The sequence below is a fragment of the Thermobia domestica genome, chromosome 15 (assembly GCF_964235325.1).
Source record: "Thermobia domestica chromosome 15, izTheDome1.hap1.1, whole genome shotgun sequence".
NCBI lineage: Eukaryota > Metazoa > Arthropoda > Insecta > Zygentoma > Lepismatidae > Thermobia > Thermobia domestica.
Window position 1 is genome coordinate 189,575,039 of NC_137468.1, and position 15,209 is coordinate 189,590,247.

At 37.6% G+C, this 15,209-nt stretch overlaps 1 protein-coding gene across 3 annotated transcripts in view; it reads left to right on the plus strand.

Moving 5' to 3' along the window:
* The first annotated feature begins 3,522 nt into the window (after positions 1-3,522).
* LOC145671406 (cytochrome P450 6k1-like) overlaps positions 3,523-15,209 on the plus strand; it is a 34,218-nt gene continuing 22,531 nt past the window's right edge. The window contains exon 1 of one of the 3 annotated variants that reach the window (XM_081740555.1): positions 3,523-3,832. The gene's annotated coding sequence lies outside the window, so the exon portion shown is untranslated. Of the gene's footprint in view, positions 3,833-4,869; positions 6,005-15,209 lie in introns of those variants that run through there. The other 2 variants (XM_081740557.1, XM_081740556.1) reach the window with 2 other exon arrangements.

Consider the following 15,209-nt stretch of genomic DNA (forward strand, 5'->3'; position numbering starts at 1 on the left):
TTTCTCTCTCTCTTATTTCTTATTCACATAAGGCAAATCACAAAATCAACCAAAGTTAGTTAATTAACCATTAGTTAATTTACCACAACATATGTATTTTCCTTTTCAATACGTATGTCCAGAAAACATACCCGGAGAGAAAATTGATCTTTAGGAGCTTCTACAACACTTGCCATCAAGGTGATATTCCTCGGTTGTAAACAAATAACTATGGTGTCCGCTATGGAAGTGAAAGACTTGTCTTGGACTTCATCAGATCTAATCGCGTACGAAACCCTTTTTCGTATTTCGGAAAAGGGGGTCGAAATGTGTACATATAAGGAGATGAAAACTACTCGGGACGCTGGATATTAGTGTCAAATTCATAGTTTTGAGGGTCGTTGAGATGAATACTTACACTTACGACGCCGTTGAAGTCCACTTTAACCCCCATTGTCATGAGGGTTGAGAGAACGTGTGTACAGCATCCAAAAATAAGTCCAAACGACAAAAATAACGTCCACAATCACTGATATTAGTGTCAAGTTCATAGTTTTGAGGGTTGTTAAGATGAATAGTGGCAAACCCGATGCCATATACGTCCAAGTTTAGCCTAAATTGTCATGGAGGGGGTGGGGGAATAATATGTCCCAAACGAGCGATATTATTATCTAATCCATGGTTTCGGGGTCACTAAACAGATTGGTGATAGTCCTAATGACATAGAGCCAGAAGAGGTATGCAGCTGGTCCTGTAATGACAGAGGCATCGCCAAAGGTGTTGTCCTTCGTTATTTATTTATTTTATTTATATCTTTACCTTCAAATATGACATAAATCTTATACACTAGACTCTCGCTAATCCGGTTCTCAGTAATCCGGCGCGAATCTTACCAAAAATACGTGCAGAATGAATTATCGTGCGCATGCGCAACAAAGCTTAGTTCAACAATGCTTTATATACTGTACGTATTTGAAATTGTAGCATTCTTTACAGTTCGGTTGCATGATAATGCATACCACCGTCGCGTATCATCATTGCGACAGTTAAAAATTAGGGACATGTTTCATAGTGAGTGATACTACTCCAGGACTAAGTTTTCTTTGAAAATTAATATGTATTTTGATTTAATAAAGTATATCCTTTATGTTTTAAAATTATATCCTTCGATTTAATAAAGTACAGTACACTATATCCCCTATGTTTTCAAAATAATTACAAAAACAAGATAAATAAATAAATCAAATAAATGTCAGACACTCAATAATCCGGCATTTCCGCTAATCCGGCATCCATATGTACCAGAAATGGCCGGATTAGCGAGAGTCTAGTGTAATCCGCGTGCGAACGGGACTTTCAGTTAATTGTTAATAAAACTCGGAGCAGGGAAATGATTCGCGTAGCATAAGGATTTGATCTTACAGTTCAACTGTACTCTTTCTTTTCTAAATAAAAAGACCTCTTCGATGGTCCAATGCTTTCCACGTTTGCTTTTGTGTATGTGGTCCCGCGAGAACACACACACACAAAATAACTTTACAATCATTTACTGTCATCAGTCATTCGTCTCCTTTAGCCTAAAAGACATAATCGTGGGACGTTAACTATTTTTTTTTTTTTGGGGTCATACAAGCAATGAAAATCTTTTCAAACATTGTTGACAGTACTCAACAATTATTTATCGTCTTTTTGGGAGTAGAATAACAGCAGTTCGATTCTACACACATGTAGTGTTTTGTATTGTTGAACCCCCAAGCTTTGGAATCCTCGCAACAAAAATTCTCGTTGCTCGCCTGACTTTAAGTAATATTGAGTAAAAACATCTGTAACTTGCTGTAGTCAGCTTAATGAATACTATCGCCAGGTATCATAAGAAAGAAGTAAGTAATTCTCCCTCTTCCTGTAAGGTTGAGGACTAACGTTTTTATGAGAAGTGGCAATGCTTTAAAAAAAAAATACTATTTCTTCATTTTACCCTATTAAAAATATTTTCAATGTATTTTTCTATACTTTTGCTAATAATATAATTACACTGAATTACCCCACCAAAAATATTTTATCCCTTCTACGACATTTTATAGAAGCATTATTTTATAGAAGGTTTATTTACAGTTATTACGTTTATTTACTTTTTAGATCGTAATCAATATTTTAAATTATAACTATGGAAGACAATATTCTCTTTTATGTTATTACAAAAAAAAAAAAAAAAAAAAAAAAAAAGTTGTAGATATGAAGCAAACAACACCCAGTTGTCTGCAGCTTACGAAACTTCTGCGAGGTTTAGATTGTATAAGCAGCAAGCACTGGATAATCGTTTGTAAGTTAGTTAGTTTAGAATAAAACGATAAAAACATTGGTTCTCAATCGATGAGTCGTGACACACTGGTGTCTCACGCAGTCCCCTAAGGCGTGTCGCAATTTTAGAATTTAAAAATCATGAAGAATTTAATAATAATCAGTTAAAATCGAAACAGACTGTACCAATCAACAACACTTTCAACGCCGGAAATAATGCTCACTTGTTAGTGCTACATAATTATAAAAACTAATAGGTTTTACTATTATAATAAATATTATTATTAGACTATTATTATTATTAATATTAATATTATTATTATTAATAATAATAATATTATTTATAATAAAATATCAAACAAGTGTGTCGGGTCGGGATGTTCTGAACCTTGAGAAAACTGTGTCGTTAGTCAAAAAGGTTGAGAACCACTGAGCTAGAGAGAAATTTATGTGAAAATCTTGTGTTGTCGTCGGGTTTAGGTGTCTGTCCAAAGTTCACCGCTTTAGTTAGTATAAAAAAAGCGTGAAATTTAAGTTTTAAGATTTTAATTAACAAGAAATAGAAACAATAAATTGAAAAGAGCATTGTTAAAAATTTAAAAGATTTTCAAGTTAGTTGAAGGTTAGCGTTCCCATTTAGCATTTTAGGCTATATGAGACGTAGGCCTTCAGCTTAAAGTGGAATTCCGACTATCACAATGCGTTCAAATTTGAATGCTATCCCATCAGGACTTGTCGAATCCGGGTCCAAATATACCGAAAAGAGATGTGATATTCGCTAGACGGAATTGAAGCTAAAAAGATTTTGAAATCTATGAAAAACTTCTTTCACAAAAATAGATATTTTGTTATATTTCTTAGTCTCGAAAGGATGGACATCACTTGGGCATGACAGGGCAAAATAGTCTCCCTGAGTTTAAGAAACAGTTTTTAATATGTTCTATACTAATATAATAATAATAATAATAATAATAATAATAATAATAATAATAATAATAATAATAATAATAATAATAATAATAATAATAATAATAATAATAAAACATGAAATTCTTTTGAGAGTGGACTATCTTGTCTCCCCTGACAAAATATGAAACGATTTCACTGCTCGAAAGCCTTTCACATATTCTGTAACAGCGTAACTACGCCACTGATTCAGTGAAACTTACATTGTTGTGCGTAGTCTCCTATAAACCCAAACAGTTAACTTTACTGCGTTTTCATTAGCTCCAAGTGCCTTTCTTGTTCGCGTATAGATGGCAGGGAAGTCCACGAAATACTCTACCATGTCAAGGTCGTTCATAATATATGACTTTCCAAGCAAAGACCTTTTACCAGTTACTAAACCCGTGAGTAATATTAGGCTATATTATCTCGATTAAGCAAGAACGGACAATTTATATTTGACAATCGCAAAGTCATTATACTTTATGAGATAAATTTGAATCACATTTACGATAGTGAGAAGCTAGTCATTGTAATAACGCAATATTTCAGTTGGAATTGGTTACCGGATACACGCAACATCAAAAACAGTAAAGTTCTTGTAGAACAGGTAAGGATGCACGCTTTATTATTTTTATTTTCAGATATTTAAATGTTGGAACGAAACGTGGTTACCCTCACTTTATTTTGTAATTACATACGTATTCAGGGAGGAGAGTGAATCAGACTTGCCAACCGTACGACAATTTATCGTAATGCACGACAATAATTTAAGCCTGCTATATACGGTAATTCCATTGCGATCATCGACGCAAAGCTGTCTTAGAGGGGAACGGGAAGACCGATACCGTAATCTTTTTTATTTATTTATTTATTTTTAAGCGACGCTCAAAATATTTTTGAAGTTGAAAAACAATGCTGTGGAGGATCAGGGGAGCAGAATTGTCTTCAACATTGGTAGGCGGGTAGATTTGAGGCTTATTCTGAGGAGGGGATGGAAGACTCATATTACGGTAGATTAATCTGATTTCTGAGCAGGGGTAAAAGTGGATCTGAAAAGGTAGGAGGACGCATGACACTACGACATCCCCCGTGCCCATTGTATTTTTTAGGAAGTGGACGGACGCCATAGATAAATTTTGGAAGTAGAGGAATGACGTCCCCAAGACGTTCCCGTAACTCGGATTGTATTATAATTACTGTGCATAGACTTTAGACAATTTATAACTAAGTGTTTCGGGTGGTGAAAAAAAATATGAAAAAGTTGTAGAGCCCTCAGTTCTAGTCATCAAGCATTTCCTGGTTCAATTCCAGAACATGTCAATTTGTGATGAACAACATCCTGTTCGTGGGTTTTCTCGGGGTTCTACCCTTTCCTCCCACATTATAATTTTACCACAATTCTTTCATAAACATTCACTTTGGTAAATCACTCATCAACTTTAGGCTACAGGGCATTATATCGTGAAATGTTAAATTAAAGATAGAATTTCATTTGTTTTACGTACATAACTTTCCTTTCCTCTACTTGTTCTTCTGCCACTCAATTTAAGCATAGGCTGTTAACAACCAGGCGTGCACCCAGAAATTTTGTTGGGAGGAGTCCACGTTTTGTGGGGGTTCAATAAATACAAGTCACTACGTCCAAGGGCGCCCATGTTGTTGTTTCCAAGGGGGGCAAGTATAAGCAACGTTTCAAATATACTTTCAAATTTTGCTGTAACTAATGTAAAAAATTCTATTGGGTTTTCGATATAACCAAGTACAATTTCCTCTTAGGGGGGAGAGCGCCCCACCTTGCCCCCCTGCTGGGCGCCCTTGACTACGTCTTTGTAATATTGAGCGGGTATTATTCCGCACCCGATAAGTAACTGTAAAATACTTCCACCTATATTATCAGGAAAAAAATGATAGAACTAGATTGTTTTTATAAGGGAAATAGTACAGATGAAGTGTAATATCAAATTTTCATACTATATCAATCATTTCCCTGTTAAACAAGGATAATTTTATTAAGAAAGTGTATACATGTATGTTGGGTTAGGATGTTTGGGGGAGTCGGGACGCGGTGAACGTCCTGTGGGTGCGTCCCTGTTAACAGGACTGCGAATGTTTCGAAGTGAAATGTCAGGACACGGATTGCTTACGAGACGATTAAATTGCATGTCTCGTCTCGATTCTTGTTTCGAACACGAGATGAAAGTCGAGACGAGAAATGAATTTTCATTTTTGAAACGAAACAAGAAATGAATCGACTCTTGTGAGCATCAATAGTTCCCCCAAGTCTTAGATGTCGAAACTTAGTGTTTCATGATTCATAAAATTAAAAAAAAAAAAAAAAAAAAAAAAAAACTATAAATAGATAAGCTGATTGTAGCAACATAATACACTATCATTTACCAACCTGTAAAGATACACAAGCCATTACAAAATATACACCAATAATAAATATGGTGTAAGCTTTGTTATACCACACGCTTGGAAGACTTTTTATGACTCTCCCAAGGCTGAAGGATTCTGATAGCTTCTACATGAAATTAAAAAAAAAAAAAAAAAAAAACCCTTAGAAGATAAACTTTGTAATAAATTTACAAAACGAAACGAGGAAACTTACGAGAAAAAAAATCCAAGAATGGAGACAAAACAGAATTCCTCCAGAACCGAAACGAGACTAGACAAGAAACCTTTATTCCTCGTCTTGTCGGCAATACTACGGAACATAGTACATGGTGGGAGAGGAGAAAAAATGAAACTTACGTATCTCTATCACACACACGTATCTGTGAGTATACAATACAGCAATTAAGTATTTTTGTTTTAAAAATTAATATCTCTTACTATTTTTTCGTTCTTCCAGCAGTTCCTCTCGTTGCTTTTGGTTTTGCTCAAATTTTAAGAATATTAAGTATAGAGATTATCTGAAGGTTTGTTTTTATAATAAACTAAACTTCTGCTGAAGACCCTGTAAATATGTTACGCTGATAGACCGAATCAACACCTTCTTGAGAGACGCGTCACTTGAAGAGCAAAAATGAAATGAAATCTTTTAGTTTAACGTCCCACGATTATGCCCTTGTAGGCTAAGAGGAGATGGATGGCTAGTGAATGATAATGGATAAATTGATGGAATGAGAAAGTGGGAGGAAACGGGATTACCCTTAGAAAACTCACGGACACGGTGTGGTTCACAATATACTTGGCCGAGGATCGAACCAGAGACCTATGCGCCCGATGTAAGTGCTTCACCACTGAGCTACCATACTCCCTGTCACTTCGGGGGGGGGGGGGGCAGAAAACAATTGAGGAGTTTGATGTATTTGGTCTAGGAATTAATTCGTGCGGTTGGACAAGAGATGGCGCAACGAACGGAGCGTCCCACAGTTCCGTGTATCCACACATGTGTTGCAAACCCCTGTCATCGCGTATCGTTCGTAGTATAGGGCAGTGGATTAAAGCGTCAACAACACCAGTTTGTAGTTAAGTGAACATGGCGCAATTTGTGCCTGATAAAGTGTTTTTGCGGGGTGTCCTGCTGCATTACTTTAACATGCAGAAAAGTGCGACTGAAAGTCATCGTATTTTGGTGGAAGTGTATGGTGACCATGCTCTAGCTGAGCGAACGTGTCAGAAGTGGTTTGCACGGTTTAGAAGTGGTGATTTCGGCTTGGCAGACCAAGAGCGAGCTGGACAGCCAAAAAAATTTCAAGACGAAGAATTGACAGCATTGCTCGAGCAGGATTCGTGTCAAACGCAGGAACAACTTGCAGCAGCATTAGGCGTTGATCAAACAACAGTCTCCAAACGCTTGAAAGCCATGGGAATGATTCAAAAGATGTCACATTGGGTTCCACATGAATTGAAAGACAGAGACGTTGAAAGACGAAAAACCATTTGCGAATTGCTGCTTCAACGACAGAGCAGAAAGGGGTTTCTGCATCGAATTATTACGGGTGATGAGAAGTGGATCCATTACGAGAACCCTAAACGAAAAAAGGCCTGGGTGAAACCAGGTGAACCAGGTCCATCACAACCAAAACGAGATATTCACTGTGCAAAGGTTATGCTGTGCATATGGTGGGATATGAAAGGTGTGGTGTACTATGAGCTGCTGCAACCGGGTGAAACTATGAATGGAGAACGTTATCGACGACAATTAATGCGTTTGAAGCAAGCTCTAGCCAGAACACGACCAGAATGGGAGAACAGACATGATAAACTTATTGTTCAACATGATAACGCTCGCCCACATGTCGCAAAACCGGTCAAAACCTATTTAGAAAATGTCGGATGGGAAGTTTTACCCCACCCGCCGTATTCACCAGACGTTGCTCCTTCGGACTACTACTTGTTCGATTGCATGAACAACGATTTGATTGGACAGCGGTTTACTTCTTCAGAAGATATCGAAACATGGGTCTCTGACTGGATCGCTTCCAAGGATGAGGACTTCTTTCGCCACGGAATCCGTACATTGCCTGACAGATGGGCGAAAGTGGTGGCTAGCGATGGACAATATTTTTCTTAAGGTATTTATGTATTTTGTGTTTGTACTACAGCTTCAATGTGTGCGTACCAACCGCACGAATTAATTCCTAGACCAAATAATAAGTGCGTAAGCAAGGTTTCGTACTTTTTGCATTAAACGCATAAGTGGCTTTTACCATGCTTGTTTAGCCTTCTGTGAAAATTTCAACTCAACATCGGAATAAAATGCTACATAGGATCTATTACGTTACTTTATGTAAGAAAAAACACTACTTAAATTTTCAATATTGTTTTTCTCCAAAATGCATATTTCAGACTTACGCTCTTATTGCATCAAACTTCTCAATTGTAGAGTGAATAAGAAAAAATACGCGCTAAGTGACAAAAATGGAAACACTTTTCAGTAAACTGGCTATCAATGGGAAATAAATAATCCCGAGAGAAATGCGCGTGCCTATAAGTCCCATCAGTTCTGAAGTAACATCTGGGATGTTTACTCAATATTTTCGCTTTGGTACTTAGCACGGTTCTGGTTTTCTTGTACAGAGTCCACTACCTCTTAATTTAGGAAGATCCTAAATTGTTTCATAAATGTGTTGGAAATGAATCCGCGACGTGTGTTTCGAAAAAGTATTGGTGCTCTATTAAATCAATATTGTTGTCGGTTCGTAAAGAAATACATTTGCTTTTTTTTTTTTCTCGCTCCGCTCGGAACGTAAAGGTTTTAATAAGACTCACAAGTTTTGACTTATTACTTAAACATTACAACAAAAGCTGCTTTCCTTATATGTAAAATTGAAAAAAAAAAAAAAAAACTTAGTAAGGTGGGTGTAGGGGGAGGGCCGAATTCTACTTTGCCCTGAGCGCCGAATTCCACGTTGCTCTGGGCGCCAAATTCTACTCTGCCCCGGGCACCGAAATCTCTAGCTACGACTCTGGTCACGCAGTCCTCTAAGGTGTGTCGCGAAATTTTATAATTTAAAAATAATGAAGAACGTAATAATAATTAGTCAAAATCGAGGCAGACCGTACCAGTCAACACCTCCTGCGGTAGCAATAATACTCAGTGCTATATAGAGTCATTATAAAAATTAATTGGTTTCACTATTATAACAGATATTATTATTATTATTATTATTATTATTATTATTATTATTATTATTATTATTATTATTATTATTATAAAAATATCAAACAAATATGTCGGGATGTCCTCTACGTTCAATAAAGTGTGCCGTCAGTCAGAAAAGGTTGAGAACCACTGGTCTAGATGGAGGAGAAAGAAAGTATTCGCAATACCTCTAGCGGGTTATCTCTTTTCAATTTATTATGAGTGATGAAAAATACTTTCGCAACCTTTCAGAAGTTTGTACTATTTCATTTTAGGAGGTAGTGGGAAATTCTTGGCGATGTGAACTTGGGCATTCATTCCCTATTTATAAAATCAATACATCAGAGTACAAAATCAATACAAAAATGAAAATGAAACGAAATCTTTGAGTTTTATGTCCCACGGTTATGCCGGTTAGGCTAAAGTGAAATGGTGGAATGAAGAAAGTGGGAGGAAACGGGAGAACTGCGAGGAAACCCACACGAGGTGTGTGTTTGTCCACCACAAAGTGCACTCGGCGGGGGCTGGGATTTACCCCGGGACCCGAAGCACCAGAGGTGAACGCTGTACCACTGAGCCACCGCGGCCCCCAATACAGTATTCAATACAAGGTAGCGATGACTTCTTAGATGTACGTAAAATTTAAAATAACAGTTCTATTAGATTTACAGCATGATTCTTCTCTTTATAGTAGAACTATTATAGGTTGTTTCATTAACAGAGAAAGGGAAAAAACAAGGAATGTCCATATATGAGCTTTTTCGGATACTGTGTCCTATTTGTTGGTGACTCTTGGTTCTATTTAGCTGTATATGCCATACATGCGTATATGTAAAAATGTCCATGTAAAAAGGGGCAAAAGATGTAACTAACCCTATTCTTTTTATGCGGTTTTCAATATTAAAACGCCGTTTTCTCGAAAATGCAGTTTTGTCACATTCCTTCTTTTTTCCCTAACCCTTAATAATAAACCATATAAAGTATTAATATAGTTCTCTAAAATTTGAAGTAAGAATAGCTTAAATCTGGGCTTCACGCTTGAATAGAGAACAAAGTGGGATCTTTCAGTTTAACGTCTCACGATTATGCCCATTAAGCTAACGGAGATGATGATTCAAGTAAGGGTTTGACAACTGTAATGCTTACATGAGAATTTCTCATGTTTTGTAAGCTAATGAAACAGGCTAATAAATGAATGAATGAATGAATGAATGAATGATGGAAGAAGTGGTGGAATGAGAAAGTGGAAAGAAATGGGAGTACCCCGTGAAAACCCACGGACACGATGTTGTCCACCACAAACTGACTTGGTCGGGGATCTAACCAGGGACTTTACGCACCAGAGGTAAACACTGTATCACTGAGCCACCGTGGCCCCTTTGAATTGAGAAGTGTCATTGGAGATATGAGGAGGTGAGTTAAATGCCACTCCATTACTGTATACTTCGTGATATTGGTTTATGATGTGTACATAAAAATACAGCGTTTCGAACTTATATTTAGAATGAAATGTTTAATTTTGAAAACTTTAGGGTAGCTTTAGCTAAACTAACGGTATGTTAACACTGGAATTAATTTGTGGTTGAGAAAGCTTCAAGTTGGTGCGCTTATTTAATTATTTGTTATTAATGAAAATTATATTTTTGCGAAACTAACAAAACTTTAATAAAACTAGCGATACACTAGCGAGGTAAGTAGAAGAAAGGAGAATAAAGTACACGCGCAGATTTCTTTACATTGATACCGTGGCTCCCGCCTAAATAGATTTTGTAATCAACTGTATTTTATTTATCTGCTAGCTTCAGGACTAATCGTTGCCGACTTCTAATCCAGATCACCGATTAAAAGAGAGGAAAGATCCTTACTTCATTCCCCGGTGTTTATCCTCAGCTGTTATACAAGCCCGCATAACCGTGAGACAATGGGGCTGCATACAAACACGGAGTTATCAGAAACCACGGAAAACGTGCATACATGTTCACATATCACCCCTTAAATTCGACTCCCGAGCCGAAAATCGAAATAAGAGCTTAGTACAGAAATAGATATGGTGACGATTTATCTGTGTACAACATTTGGTACTTCTAGGTTAGTCTTTTAAAAGGGAAAAGCTGATGACAGACAGACAGACAGATACACACTCATCATTTTATTATATTAAGTACAGCTTTATTTACAGTCTGTTAAGTGAGAGCGTGGGCGGTATTACTCACAGCTGGTACCAGATATTGCCATAGGTCACTAACAATCCAATAGAGGAAACCTGTGTCCTCCATTCAGTGTCCAGAGAGCATTAGTTGAGTGTGAATGTGTGACTGAGAAAGACAGCAACAGCAATGAGTGCAGCTTAAGCGTCGCGTTTACAGGCTGTGTTTCTCTGTAGCCACCCCAGAAGGTCGAAAATGAGTCACGCCGCGGCAGCAAAATATATGAGGAAGTCCAAATTGTTTGCAAATCGCTATAAAGTGGTGAAGAACGTGGATTACTTACAAGAACCTGGGTCAAAAGGGAAAGTGACTCTACAAGTAGCAAAAATGATTATTAAGCTGTTTTCGCAAACTCCAGCTTTAACATTGCATCAACCGAAAGCAAAATTAACGCAAACGGGCTACGATGTGTCGTGTGTAACTATTAGAATGCATCTTCGGGCTCACAACATTAAATATTGAGCTACAGTGAAGAAACCTTTATTAAGTGAATAGCATATCACGAAACGACTAGCGTGGGCAAAGAACAACTTGAACCGCAAGTGGGACAACGTAATTTTTACCGACGAATCTTCTGTGTGGGATTATGTAAGCAGACAACGAACCTGGTCAACTGCCCCCAAAGGTTGGTCCAACGGACAGTGAAACATCCCATAAAGGTGCATATTTGGTGATGTTTCTCAGAAGTGGGTTTCGACACTTACACGAGTTTACCGGCACTTCAAATGCACGGAAGATGTTATAAATCTATCAAAAATGTTTGCTACCGACTGCCAAACGTTGAGTCATCGACAAAAATGAAGATTGGATAGCTACTGCGGGAGGACAATGATCCTAAGCACCGCAGCAAACTCTGCAGCTACTGGAAAAGGGAGATGGGTGTTCAGGTACTGGATTGTTCCTCAAAGTCGACTGACGCTAATCGCATTGAAAATGTTTGATCATACATCAAGCTGAAGCTTCAAGGTAAACGTGTCTTCACTTTAACCCAGCTGTCAACGCAAATTCGATGCATTTGGAGGTCTCTTCCACGCGAATATGCGGAAAACTTGGTTGCAAGCATGCCTCGGAGATGCCAAGTCATTATTGACGCTGCGGGTGAGATGCGTTATTAATTGTACGTGCATTTTTCTTTTGTGTATATCTGATTTAGTAAGTATATGGTTTCTTTTGCTGTCAAATACATGTTTCTCTTAATTAACCCGACCACGGTCTTAGTTAACAGATTGCATTTTTGAGTTCAACGTCCCATGATTATGCACCGAGGCTAAGGAAAACAATGATGATGAGATGGATGATAATAGTGGAATGATGAAAGTGAGAGAAACGGGAAAGCTACCACAAAACCCACGAACATGGTGTTTATCCACCATAAAACCTACGGACATGGTGTTTATTTACCATAAAGCCCACAAAGCTCACTTGACGGGAGTTAGGATGGAATCAGGAACTCCACGCGCCAGAGGTGAGTACTCTATCATTGAGACACCACGGCTTCAAAATCTATTTGGAATTTTTTTTTTTGTCCTCATTGTCACTAGGTTAAACCGTAGTTTGTAGCTTAAAGTACATAGTTTCTTACTTTGTATCCGCTTTAAACACACACAAAGAAATGAAGTTAACTCTTTTCTTTGTTAAATTTTATGACTGTCTTCCAAACAACAATATTTCATTTGAATCAAAGCGCAATAGTAAATAGGGTAATATGGATGGACAGTATTAAACAGTACAGTAGCATTAGGAATTCAGTACTTAACATATAACAAGTGAATTTCGTTTTAGAATTCGTGAGACTACGATATGCATCCAAACTATGTAAATTCAATACCAAAATTGCAAAGTAGTAGATCTACCTAGGTATAACTTACGGATTGTGCAGAGATCGAAAAAAGATTTTTATACATGAGACGAGATCGAGAATCAACGTGCCGGGATTTATTCGAGACAGACACTTGTAAGTCGAAATGATACGGAGATGATACTAAGCCCAGTGTGAAAGTCTTGGTCTCTTCTCGAACATTGCCAAATAAATAAATAAATAAATAAAAATAAACAATACATTTACTCAAACTTTGTGCATTGTTAACTTACATGCAAGATAGTGCAACAATTGTTCTTCAATGGCCGTAGTCATAGGCGTATACACGCACAAGAGAAGGGCAAATGTAAACACTGATCACATGGTATAATCGAAAGTTTTGAACAGCACAAAATTTTGAGTTGGGATCAGCGTTGCCAGATCTAGCATAATGATGCTAGATCTAGCATAATTTGCATGTCTTTAGCATCTAGCATCTTGCTTTTAGCATCCTGCCCAAATCTAGCATAGTTTGAGCAAGTTTATCAAAAAGCCGCAAAACCTGGAGATGAGAAAGAAGTTGGTCGTGGGAAGAAAAAGAACGGCAGAAATGTATCCTCTCCCATTGATTCATACAGTCGGTAAACCATATAGGCAGTCTCATTTTCCGAAGTAAGTTAAAAACGGCTTAGGCCTTTTTTTCTTGGCTCCATCCAGGGTTTTCTAATCCTTTAACTGCGAGGCATGAGCGGAGCTATGGGGGCCATTCTCCCCCAAACTTTTTGACAACTTCACTACCTTTATTTCTGACTTCATGACCATCTTTATTCCTAAAATGAAAGGTCCGACACCGACCAAAAATCTGCCCTCCAGCAGACAATTCCCAACTTTGCTTATGCTGCAAGGTAATTTTCTTTCAAAATATGTAAACAAACACTTTGCATTCATTTATACGATAAATACGCCATTGAGTCTGGCAACGACTACACTAGTTTAGCTGAGTTAAAGCTTTGGTGCGTGAAGTATTGAGTTCTATCCACGCATTCTTGCGCTCTGCGTATTTAAGTCACGTTATAGTATCTCAACTTCGTTTTTTTTTTTTTTTAACCCTTTGGGGATCCCATGGTACAATTTGTACCATACGGGGTGTTTCATGGTACATTGCGTTATAACTCTCCTATTTGAGCTTTTTCGTCCGTTTTTTTTCTTTTTTGTTTGTTTTTCAAGTTCTGAGGCATTGTAGAAGACCTTACGTATGGTTTCACACCTTCCTGCGTCGAGACATAGGAGGTGATGACGTCATAATTCTAAAATATATATTTTCTTTTAATATAGCGGGGCCGGTCTATGTTCATTACGTTTTGGCGGGCTTATTTTTGCACGTAGAAGATTGAAATTTTGCACAAACATTCAGTCCACCGAGTAGTATTTACCAGATTTTTTTTTCAGATTTCTGCGTGAAAACAGAGGGGGATCCAGATGGGCAAAAAGTTGAAAAAAGGGATATTTTTACCAAAAAATCCCTTTCTTCGCGATTTTCCCGCCTTAGATACATGATGGAGACAATTGAATGGTAGCGTCTGAAAGGCAGTTCTATTCTGAAGAGAATGATGTGCGACACATGACCCTAGGGTAATTAGGGAAGTATCAGGGAATTTTTATCAAAATATACTTCTGTATAGGGAAATTTTGGACATTTTCGGTATTATTTTTTGCGGGCTTATTTTTGCACGTAGAAGGTGGAAATTGTGCACAAACATTCCGTCCACCGAGGAGTATTTACCAGATTTTTATTTCGTACTTCTGTGTTAAAACAGGGGGTACAGAGGGGCTAAACGTTGAAAAAGGAAAATTTTTACCAAAAAATCCCTTTCACGGAATTTTCTCGCCTTGAATACATGATGGAGACAAGTGAATGGTACCGCCTGAAAGGCAATTCTTTTCTGAAGAGAATGATGTGCAAACCATGATCCTAGGGTAATTACGGATGTCTCAGGGAATGTTTAAAAGTTTCCCTCTGTATACGGGAATATGGGACATTGTCGGTATATATATTTTTGGTGGGCTTACTTTTGCTCCTGGAAAATTGGAATTGTGCATAAACATTCAGCCCACCTAGTAGTATTTATCAGATTTTTTCAGATCTCTGCGTTAAAACAGGGGGGTCCAGAGGGGCTAAAAGTTGAAAAAAGGATATTTAGACTCAAAAAATCCCTTTTTTCGGGATTTTCCCGCCTTAGATACATGATGGAGACACGTGAGTCATACCGCCTGAAAGGCAGTTCTAAGCTAAAGAGTATGATGGGCGAAACATGACCCTAGGGTAATTAGGGATGTCTCAGGAAATTTTTTACCTGAAATCATGGTGTTTTACGGTAATTTGGGG